Raw genomic sequence first — 12,444 nt, 5'->3', positions numbered from 1 at the left:
GTTGAACAGGTACTTCGGATCTGTCTTCACTAAGGAAGACACAAACAATCTCCCAGATGTACTGGAGGACAGAGGATCTAGGGGAGTAGAGGAACTGAAAGAAATTTTCATTAGGCGAGAAATAGTATTGGGTAGACTAATGGGACTGAGGGATGATAAATCCCCTGGGCCTGGTGGTCTGCATCCCAGGATCCTCAGGGAGGTGGCTCTAGAAATAGTGGACGCATTGGTGATCATTTTCCAATGTTCAATAGATTCAGGATCAGTTCCTGTGGATTGGAGGATAGCTAATGTTATCCCACTTTTCAAGAAAGGAGCGAGAAAGAAAACGGGGAATTATAGACCAGTTCGCCTGACTTCGGTGGTGGGGAAGATGCTGGAGTCAATTATTAAAGAGGTAATAATGGTGCATTTGGATAGCAGTAAAAGGATAAGTCCAAGTCAGCATGGATTTATGAAAGGGAAATCATGCTTGACTAATCTGGATTTTTTTGAGGATGTGACAAGTAAAATGGATGAAGGGGAGCCAGTGGATGTAGTGTATCTAGACTTTCAGAAAGCCTTTGATAAGGTCACGCACGGGAGATTGGTGACTAAAATTAGAGCACGTGGTATTGGGGGTAGGGTGTTGACATGGATAGAAAATTGGTTGGCAGACAGGAAGCAAAGAGTAGGAGTAAACGGGTCCTTTTCAGAATGGCAGGCAGTGGTGAGTGGAGTGTCGCAGGGCTCGTTGTTGGGGCCACAACTGTTTACCATATATATTAATGATTTGGAAGAAGGAATTAGAAGCAACACTAGCAAGTTTTCAGATGACACAAAGCTGGGTGGCAGTGTAAACTGTGAAGAGGATGTTAGGAGGTTGCAGGGTGACCTGGACAGGTTGAGTGAGTGGACAGATGAGTGGCAGATGCAGTATAATATAGATAAATGTGAGGTTATCCACTTTGGCGGCAAAAACAAGGAGGCAGATTATTTTCTCAATGGAGTTAGGTTAGGTAAGGGGGAGGTATAGCGAGACCTGGGTGTCCTTGTACACCAGTCACTGAAAGTTGGCGTGCAGGTACAGCAGGCAGTGAAGAAAGCTAACGGCATGTTGGCCTTCATAACAAGAGGAGTAAAGAGGTTCTGCAGTTGTACAGGGCCCTGGTAAGACCACATCTGGAGTATTGTGTACAGTTTTGGTCTCCTAATTTGAGGAAGGACATCCTTGTAATTGAGGCAGTGCAGCGTAGGTTCACGAGATTGATCGCTGGGATGGCGCGACTGTCAAATGAGGAAAGATTGAAAAGACTAGGCTTGTATTCACTGGAGTTTAGAAGGATGAGAGGGGATCTTATAGAAACATAAAATTATAAAAGGACTGGACAAGCTAGATGCAGGAAAAATGTCCCCAATGTTGGGCGAGTCCAGAACCAGGGGCCACAGTCTTAGAATAAAAGGGGAGGCCATTTAAAACTGAGGTGAGAAAAACTTTTAAACTCAGAGAGTTGTGAATTTGTGGAATTCTCTGCCACAGAGGTCAGTGGAGGCCAAATCACTGGATGGATTTAAGAGAGAGTTAGATAGAGCTCTATGGGTTAGTGGAATCGAGGGATATGGGGAGTAGGCAGGCACGGGTTATTGATTAGGGACGATCAGCCATGATCACATTGAATGGCGTTGCGGCTCGAAGGGCCGAATGGCCTCCTCCTGCACCGATTTTCTATGTTTCTATAAAGTGACTCAGTGACTGATGAAGACCAATGTAGTGAAAGCCTTTCTGACCACCCTATGTACCTGTGATGCCACTTTCAATGAGCTATGTACCTGCACTCCTAGATCCCTCTGCTCCAGAAAACTCTCTAGTTGTAGATCAGAAAAGGCAAGTGATCCCAATTGCCACAACACAGAACCACAATAAATATCCAAAGTAATGTAATTATACTTTATAAAACAGCAAAGTATTTGTGCCTTACCTGGCTGCAGTAAATTGTTTTGGATGCTTAGGAAGGAACTGCAGGCGCTGGTTTAAACCGAAGATAGACGCAAAATGCTGGAGTAACTCAGCGGGTCAGGCAGCATCTCTGGAGAGAAGGGATGGGTGACGTTTCGGGTCGAGACCCTTCTTCAGTCAAATTATTTTGGATGCTACTTTCATATGGGGGGAACAGCCAAAAAAGATAACGGCCAGATAATTGTCATCGAGAATCTTACAGCAATACAGCAGAGAGTCAGGCCATTTGGCTAGGGTTGCCAACTTTCTCACTCCCAAATAAGGGACAAAAGGTGACGTCACCGCGCCGCGCCCCACGTGACCCAAGCAGTCCCGTGCTCCCGCTCCACCAATGGCGGCCGCCCGGGCCGGGAGGCGGTTTGCTATGCAACCTCCGTGAGATGGCGCCCGGGCCTCCAGGCCTACACTGTCCGGGCCTACAATGGCCATGGGCCCCATACGGGACAAACCAATTTAGCCCAATATACGGGATGTCCCGACTAATACAGGACAGTTGGCAACCCTACATTTGGCCCATCTCGTCCATGCCAACCAAGATGCCCCATCAAAGCGAATGCCATTTGCCTGCATTTGGCCCATATCCCTTCAAACCTTTCCTGTCCATGTATCTATGCGTTTCTCTGAGATTTGGGGAATGAATGCTAATCAGAGCACTGAGGGAAGAATTTCTTGTTCTCTCTTATCGAAACGTATAAGATTATTAAGGGGTTGGACATGTTAGAGGCAGGAAACATGTTCCCAATGTTGGGGGAGTCCAGAACCAGGGGCCACAGTTTAAGAATAAGGGATAGGCCATTTAGAACTGAGATGAGGAAAAACTTTTTCAGTCAGAGAGTTGTGAATCTGTGGAATTCTCTGCCGCAGAAGGCAGTGGAGGACAATTCTCTGAATGCATTCAAGAGAGAGCTAGATAGAGCTCTTAAGGATAGCGGAGTCGGGGGGTACGGGGAGAAGGCAGGAACGGGGTACTGATTGAGAATGATCAGCCATGATCACATTGAATGGCGGTGCTGGCTCGAAGGGCCGAATGGCCTCCTCCTGCACCTATTGTCTATTGTCTATAAACAGTTTTTAATATTTGATCCATCAAACTTTAGCTCTGAAAAGGGGCCCTGACCCGAAACGTCAACTGCAGAGTTGCTCCCTGACCCGCTGAGTTCCTCCAGCATTTTGTGTCTATCTTCAAGCCTCTGCAGTTCCTTCCTACACATTTTGTCTGCAGATCCTTGTTTCTAAACTTCAGCTCTGGGTGCCATCAGCCCAAAACCCGATGCTCGACTGACTGAGGTGGGAACTGAACTCCAAACCTCTGATCTGTGAGGCAATTGTGTTCCCACCCTGACAGAGATATCTTTAACATGCAGATTTAAAAGGTCTTTAATATGCAGAAACTCCCTGAAGTTTTTCAGCCTGAAGTTTTTCCTTTAAAAGTGAATATTGGATCAGACAAAAGGACTGGCAGGAGATCACACCTTCCACAGGGCTGGGCTCTGGAACTGTGAAATAAATGACATTTTTAGGTGAACTCATTAGGAGGGTTATCACCTTTTCTTAAAGGTAGCCTTTGAATGGAATGGATTCAATTATTGACCTGATGACCCTATTTTCCGCCAGGCGGGAACCCAATTGACTCGAATAATCCCCTCTCTCACACCGAGGCTCAAAGTTTAATTCACCATTTCAGATTTAACATCAGAAAGCATTAGATGGCCGGCAGGTGTTTTGAAACCCGCAGCACAGGTCCTGGTCTGAGACCACCTCGGTGGAGATTTGAACTTGTTCCCCTCACTGCTGGTAGAAACATAGAAACATAGAAAATAGGTGCAGGAGTAGGCCATTCGGCCCTTCGAGCCTGCACCGCCATTCAATATGATCGTGGCTGATCATCCAACTCAGTATCCTGTACCTGCCTTCTCTCCATACCCCCTGATCCCTTTAGCCACAAGGGCCACATCTAACTCCCTCTTAAGTATAGCCAATGGACTGGCCTCAACTACCTTCTGTGGCAGAGAATTCCACAGATTCACCACTCTCTGTGTGAAAAAAAACGTTCTCATCTCGGTCCTAAAAGACTTCCACCTTATCCTTAAACTGTGACCCCTTGTTCTGGACTTCCCCAACATCGGGAACATCCAGCCTGTCCAACCCCTTAAGAATTTTGCAAGTTTCTATAAGATCCCCCCTCAATCTTCTAAACTCCAGCGAGTACAAGCCGAGACTATCCAGTCTTTCTTCATATGAAAGTCCTGCCATCCCAGGAATCAATCTGGTGAACCTTCTCTGTACTCCCTCTATGGCAAGAATGTCTTTCCTCAGATTAGGAGACCAAAACTGCACACAGTACTCCAGGTGCGGTCTCACCAGTGCCCAGTACAACTGCAGCAGAACCTCCCTGCTCCTATACTCAAATCCCCTCGCTATGAATGCCAACATACCATTCGCTTTCTTCACTGCCTGCTGCACCTGCATGCCTACTTTCAATGACTGGTGCACCATGACACCCAGGTCTCGTTGCATCTCCCCTTTTCCTAATCGGCCACCATTCAGATAATAGTCTGCTTTCGGATAATAGCTGTGTTTAGTTTAGTGGTTTAGTTTAGAGATACAGCGTGGAAACAGGCGTTCCAGCTCACCGAGTCCACACCGACCAGCGATCCCCACACATTAACACTACTCTATGTGGGTGCCACCGAAATGGGTGACGTTTTGGGTCGAGACCCGGAGATCCAGTCTGAAGCAGGGTCTCGACCCAAAATGTCGCCCATTCTTTTTCCCCAGAGATGCTGCCTGTCCCGTTGAGTTACTCCAGCATTTTGTGAGTATCTCAGGTTTGTTGGTCAATTGGCTTGATATAATTGTAATTGTCTATCTTCAGTTTAAACCAGCATCCTCAGTTCCTTCCTGCACAACCCACAAACCTGTACGTCTTTGGAGTGTGGGAGGAATCCGAAGATATCGGAGAAAACCCACGCAGGTCACGGGGAGAACGTACAAACTCCGTACAGACGCCGCCCGTAGTCGGGATGGAACCCGGGTCTCCGGCGCTGCATTCGCTGTAAGGCGGCAACTCTACCGCTGCAATGTGTGGTGTCTTTCACACAACAGAAATTGAATAAAAGGAGAAAATGGCCACATCGTTGTTTCTCCAACAATATACTTTATTTGTTAAATATACAGTAATACACAGGTTATTTCATTTTAGATTTAGATTTAGATTTAGAGATACATCGCGGAAACAGGCCCTTCGGCCCACCGAGTCCGCGCTGACCAGCGATCCCCCACACATTAACACTATCCCACACACACTAGGGACAATTTTTTTTACATTTACCCAGTCAATTAACCTACATACCTGCACATCTTTGGAGTGTGGGAGGAAACCGAAGATCTCGGAGAAAACCCACGCAGGTCACGGGGAGAACGTACAAACTCCATACAGACGGCGCCCGTGGTCAGGATCGAACCTGATTCTCCGGCGCTGCATTCGCTGTAAGGCAGCAACTCTACCGCTGTGCCACCGTGCCGGTTTTTAAAATGTTTACCATTGTTTGCAGATGCAGCATGGGTACAGCAGAGGGATGCAGTGCTGAGGTTCTGTAAGGCACTGGTCAGACCGCATTTGAAAAAGAAGGGTCTCGGCCCAAAACGTCACCTTTCCTTTTCTCCAGAGATGCTGTCTGACCCGCTCCAGCTTTCTGTGTTTATCTTTGGAGTACTGTGAGCGGTTCTGGGCCCCATATCTGAGGAAGGATGTGCTGGCTCTGGAGAGGGTCCAGAGGAGAATGATCCCAGGAATGAGTGGGTTAACCTATGATGAGCGTTTGTGGGCACTGGGCCTGTACTCACTGGGGTTTAGAAGGATGAGGGGGGACCTCATTGAAACTTACAGAACAGTGAAAGGCCTGGATAGAGTGGATGTGGAGAGGACGTTTCCACTAGTGGGAGAGTCCAGGACCAGAGGTCACAGCCTCAGAATTAAAGGACGTTCCTTTAGGAAGGAGATGAGGAGGAATTTCTTTAGTCAGAGGGTGGTGAATCTGTGGAATTCTTTGCCACAGACGGCCGTGGAGGCCACAAGTCAGTGGATATTTTTAAGGCAGAGATAGATAGATTCTTGATTAGTGCGGGTGTCAGAGGTTATGGGGAGAAGGCAGGAGAATGGGAGAGATAGATCAGCCATGATTGAATGGTGGAATAGACATGATGGGCCAAATGGCCTAATTGTGCTCCTTGACCTTATGAACTATGAAACTGGTCCATCGGGCCACCGAGTCCACGCCCACCATCGATCTCCCGTTCACACTAGTTCTACGTTATCCCACTTTCTCATCCACTCCCTACGCATTAGGGGCAATTTACAGAGGGACAATTAATGGGACATGATGATGATTGCAGGGTGACCCGGGCGGGCCTGGACATTCTGGGCTTGGTCATGTTCCAGAAAACCAGGCCCAAAGGGAGAAGAGGCAGATGCAATAGTTGATGAGGTGGGGCTCAGAGTGTGAGTGGGATACAGTGGATGTATAGGCTGGAAATGTTGGACAGCGGGGCAAAGAAGACACATGTGGGAGCAGCCTACAGTTTAGTTTAGTTTAGATATATAGCATGGAAACAGGCCCTTCGGCCCACTGAGTCCAGTTCTACTGTAATAACCAAAACCATCAAAATAGAGTAAAAACATCGTTGATTTTATCAATCAATGCAAAGACCAAAATGGGTAGTGCAACCAAAGACAGTCCTTAGAAGAGCATGGATGCTTAGGTTAGGTTAGGTTAGTGCAGTGTTCAAGAGCCTGATGGTTTAGTTTAGTTAAGTTTAGAGATACAGGGCGGAAACAGGCCCTTTCAGCCCATCGACCAGCGATCCCCACACATTAACACTATCCAATACCCACTAGGGACAATTTTTTTTAACATTTACCAAGCCAATGTATTTACAAACCTGTACGTCTTTGGAGTGTGGGAGGAAACCGAACATCTCGGTGAAAACCCACGCAGGTCACGGGGGGAACGTACAAACTCCGTACAGACAGCGCCCGTAGTCGGGATGGAATCCGGGTCTCCAGCGCTGCATTCGCTGTAAGGCGGCAACTCTACCGCTGCGCCCAAAAACCATTGTTGGGAAGAAGCTGTTCTTGCACCTGGTGGTCACGGTTTTCCAGGCTCCTGTACCTTCGCCCCAATGGTGGCAGTGAGAGGTAGTTCCAACAACAGTTGAGGGTTGTCACAGGGTGTCCCTGCGAATAGCCTGGAGATCAATGGGCGGTCACGGTGGCGCAGCGGTAGAGTTGCTGCCTTACAGCGCTTGCAGCGCCGGAGACCCGGGTTCTATCCCGACTACGGGCGCCGTCTGTACGGAATTTGTACGTTCTCCCCGTGACCTGCGTGGGTTTTCTCCGAGATCTTCGGTTTCCTCCCACACTCCAAAGACGTGCAGGTTTGTAGGTTAATTGGCTTGGTGTAAATGTAAAAACTGTCCCTAGTGTGTGTAGGATAGCGTTAATTTAGTTTTAGTTTAGTTTTAATTTAGAGATACAGCGCGGAAACAGGCCCTTTCGGCCCACCGGGTCCGCACCGACCAGCGATCCCTGCGCACTAACTCTATCTTACACCCACTAGGGACAATTTTTACATTTTACCAGGCCAATTAACCTACAAACCTGGAGGGTGGGAGGAAACCGAAGATCTCGGATGTGCGGGGATCGCTGGTCGGTGTGGACTCGGTGGGCCGAAGGGCCTGTTTCCGCGCGGTATCTCTAAACTAAACTAAAAATAAACTAAACTAAGCCAAGGATGAGATTTAGAGTTAAGGGCGTAGCGGTAGATTCACTGCCTTACAGCAACGGGGGCCCGGGCTCGATCCTGGCTACGGGCGCTGTCTGTTAGGAGTTTGCACGTTCTCCCCGTGACCACGTGGGTTTGAATTATCTTGGTGTAACTGTAAAATTGTCCCTAGTGTGTGTAGGATAGTGTTAGTGTGCAGGGATCGCTGGTCGGCGCGGACCCGATGGGCCGAAGGGCCTGTTTCTGCGCCGTATCTCTAAACTGAAAAAAACCAAATGATCAAAACTGATGTTGGTTTTTAATATAGTATAAGAAAATAACTGCAGATGCTGGTACAAATCGAAGGTATTTATTTCACAAAATGCTGGAGTAACTCAGCAGGTCAGGCAGCATCTCGGGAGAGAAGGAATGGGTGACGTTTCGGGTCGAGACCCTTCTTCAGATCTCAGGAAGGGTCTCGACCCGAAACGACACCCATTCCCCCTCTCCTGAGATGCTGCCTGACCCGCTGAGTTACTCCAGCATTTTGTGAAATAAATGGTTTTTAATATGGTTGCTGATACACAAATGTCTTTGCCTTGTCTAGATTCTGGATGCAAATGTTTCCAGCAGTAAAATGCTCCCTGACATCAAACGGCAGGTGTTAGGACTGAATTTTTGAGAGGATGGAGTTGATCTGCTGGGCTGCCCTCTCTCTCCACCCACTGATTGATGGATTCAATAAAACGGAGGAAGTTAGACAGGGTGTGGGAGGGCAGCTTCCTGTGGTGAACCCGTAACCAGGGTTGCCCAGCAAAGTATAAAGAGTGGACGGACGGGAGATGGTCAGATTCGACGGCAAGGCTCTGTCTTTACAGCCTTGAACTCAGTTAGTTAGAAGGAGACAGTAAAGATGGTGGTCCTATGTACCCAGCTGATTCTCTGCCTATCTCTTAGAGTTTTGGGCTTCAGCACCTTTCTGGCGCAGAGAAGCCTGGACGACAACGAAGACATGGTTTCTTCAGCTGATTCTTCTGAGGACGGTGAGGAACCGATGCCAGGAGGTGGCCTGGGCTCGGACAAGATGGCGTCCCGGCGGCTGTCGCCGTGGCAACTGGAGCAGGCCAGCCATCAGTGGTCGAGGTTCCTGGGCCTGCAGAAGCTCCGCGATTCCCCGCGGCCCTCCGCCACCCTGGGGTTTGGCGGCTCCATCCGGACGGACGGTTCCCTTGGCGACCTAACGACGAGGGGAGGAGGGAGGGAGGGAGAGGGGCTGCAGATTCAGAGGACCATGTCTAACGAGGTCGGGGAGACGGCGGGAGGCGTCCAGATGAGGATGGGCCTGGAAGACGAGCCGACCCTTGGAAGGTGGGGGATGCCTAGACGGACCGGGGACGATCCGGGCCTGCGGGGCTCAGACGACACGGCCTGGGCCTCGGCGCAAGGCCCGACGGAAGAGTTCAACAGGCCAAGGTCAGAGGTCAGGCCCGGAGATGGGGGAGCAGGGCCGTTGCCAGGCAACACCGACGATGGGGAAAGGGAGAGGACGGCCGAGGAGGCCTGGCGGAGAGTGATGGAGAGGGGGAGAGGCGCCGAGGAGGAGATCATCCTGCCGCTGACCGAACACGAACTCACCCGCTCCAGCTGCCGGAGCGTGCCTTTCGTACAGGTGAGTGTGACGTAGAAGATCGGCCACCAGCCTCACCCCGGCCACTCCCTCGAACTCCCCTCTCCCGTCAGGCAAGGCGTACGTACACAAGTGCGACAACACTATGTTTTGGGGGCAGAGTTAAATAGATTCTTGATCAGTACGGGTGTCAGGGTAGTATGACAGGGTAGTATGGCAGAGTAGTATGGCAGGGTAGTATGGCAGGGTAGTATGACAGGGTAGTATGACAGGGTAGTATGACAGGGTAGTATGGCAGGGTAGTATGGCAGGGTAGTATGGCAGGGTAGTATGGCAGGGTAGTATGGCAGGGTAGTATGGCAGGGTAGTATGGCAGGGTAGTATGGCAGAGTGTCAGGGGAGAAGGCAGGAGAATGGGGTGAGGAGGGAGAGATAGATCAGCCATGATTGAATGGCGGAGAAGATTTGAGATGCTTTGCTTTGCGTACAACCCGGTAAAATCCTGCAGCAGAGTCTGTACGCAAGTCTCGCCACGTTTCTGTCACCGACAAAGTTACAAACAGTGTTATTTCCGAGTGGGAATGTATTCTGAAGCCTCACGGATTTTCTTACATCCCATAAAACGTTGAAAGCATCTTAGGCTCGTTGTGGGTTGGTAATGATTTTTTTTTTAGATTTAGATTTAGAGATACAGCGCAGAAACAGGCCCTTCGGCCCAACAGGTCTGTGCCGCCCAGCGATCCCCGCACTAACACCATCCTACACACACTAGGGACAATTTTTTTAATTTTTTTAAATTTTTTTTTTTTTACATTTGCCCAGCCAATTAACCTACAAACCTGTATGTCTTTGGAGTGTGGGAGGAAACCGAAGATCTTGGAGAAAACCCATGCAGGTCTCAGGGAGAACGTACAAACTCCGTACAGACGGCGCCTGTAGTCAGGATCGAACCTGAGTCTCCGGCGCTGCATTCGCTGTAAGGCAGCAACTCTACTGCTGCGCCACCGTGCCGCCCGATATAGATATGGGGAGATATGATCAGATGATACCGTCAGATATGGGGATCTGAATTTAAATGGGCAGAGAGAGGAGGAGCAAAGTGCTTGGGCCAGGGTGGTAGAGAGACACCAGCGAGAGGGGTAGATAATTAGGGGCACGGTGGGGCAGCGGTAGAGTTGCTGCCTCACAGCGCCGGAGACCCGGGTTCCATCCCGACTACGGGTGCTGTCTGTATGGAGTTTGTACGTTCTCCCCGTGACCTGCGTGGGTTTTCCCTGGGTGCTCCGGTTTCCTCCCACACTCTAAAGACGCGCAGGTTTAAGGATTAATTGTCTTGGTAAAATTGTCCCAAGTGTGTGTAGGATAGCATTAATGTGCGGGGATCGCTGGTCGGCGCGGACTCGGTGGGCCGAAGGGCCTGTTTCCACGCTGTATCTCTAAACTAAACTAAAATTAGCGGCTTAGTGCTGGGACCAGGGTGGTGGAGAGAAGCCAGTGAGAGGATGGATTAGGGGCAGGGGGTGGTGGAGCAGCGGTAGAGTTGCTGCCTCACAGCATCGGAGACCCGGGTTCCATCCTGACTACGGGTGCCGTCTGTACGGAGTTTGTACGTTCTCCCCGTGACCTGCGTGGGTTTTCTCCGGGATCTTCGGTTTCCTCCCACACTCCAAAGACGTGCAGGTTTGTAGGTTAATTGGCTTGGTAAATGTAAAAATTGTCCCTAGTGTGTGTAGGATAGTGTTAGTGTGCGGGGATCGCTGGTCGGCACGGACCCGGTGGGCCGAAGGGCCTGTTTCCACGCTGTATCGAAATAAAACTAAATTTATAAAAATGTGGACAGTGGGCATGTATTCTGAAGCCTCAAGGATTTGCTTACATCCTATAAAACGGTGCTGGCTCGAAGGGCAAAATGATTTTAGATTTGGATTTAGAGATACAGTGCGGAAACAGGCCCTTCAGCCCACCTGGTCCGCGCCGCCCAGTGATCCCCGCACACTAACACTATCCTACACACACTAGGGACAATTTTTTTTTTTTTTTACATTTTCCCAGCCAATTAACCTACATACCTGTACGTCTTTGGAGTGTGGGAGGAAACCGAAGATCTCGGAGAAAACCCACGCAGGTCACGGGGAGAACGTACAAACTCCGTACAGACAGCACCCGTAGTCGGGATCGAACCTGATTCTCCAGCGCTGCATTCGCTGAAAGGCGGCAACTCTACCGCTGGGCCACCGTTAGATGTTAACCTAAACCTCGCTGCGGTTTGATAATATTATGGGGACCTGGAATTAACATGGGCTAGCAGGGGAGAGGAAGGGCAGAGTGGTGGGACCAGGTGGTAGCGAGAAGCCAGAGAGTGGGTAGATAATTCTGGGCAGGATAGGAGGTCAGGGGCTGATTATCAAGGGTTAAGGGGAGAAGGCAGGAGAATGGGGTTGGGAGGGAGAGAGAGATCGGCCATGATTGAATGGTGCTCGATGGGCCGAATGGCCTGATTCTGCTTCTATCACCTATGAACCTATGGGTGGGGCACAGGCTGGTAGAGAGAGGTCAGTTAGAGGGTAAATAATTAGGGTCAGGGTGGGTGGGTAGAGAGGTCAATGAGAGGGTCATAAGTGATAGGATCAGAATTAGGCCATTCGGCCCATCAAGTCTACTCCACCATTCAATCATGGCTGATCTATCATATCATATCATATCATATCATATATATACAGCCGGAAACAGGTCTTTTCGGCCCTCCAAGTCCGTGCCGCCCAGTGATCCCCGTACATTAACACTATCCTACACCCACTAGGGACAATTTTTTTTACATTTACCCAGCCAATTAACCTACATACCTGTACGTCTTTGCAGTGTGGGAGGAAACCGAAGATCTCGGAGTAAACCCACGCAGGTCACGGGGAGAACGTACAAACTCCTTACAGTGCAGCACCCGTAGTCAGGATCGAACCTGAGTCTCCGGCGCTGCATTCGCTGTAAAGCAGCAACTCTACCGCTGCGCCACCGTGCCGCCCTATCTCTCCCTCCTAACCCCATTCTCCTGCCTTCTCCCC

The sequence above is a fragment of the Rhinoraja longicauda genome, chromosome 37, assembly GCF_053455715.1.
Source record: "Rhinoraja longicauda isolate Sanriku21f chromosome 37, sRhiLon1.1, whole genome shotgun sequence".
In the NCBI taxonomy this organism is placed as follows: Eukaryota; Metazoa; Chordata; class Chondrichthyes; order Rajiformes; family Arhynchobatidae; genus Rhinoraja; species Rhinoraja longicauda.
The sequence above is the reverse complement of the archived record's forward strand: the minus strand, read 5'-3'. Positions refer to the sequence as shown.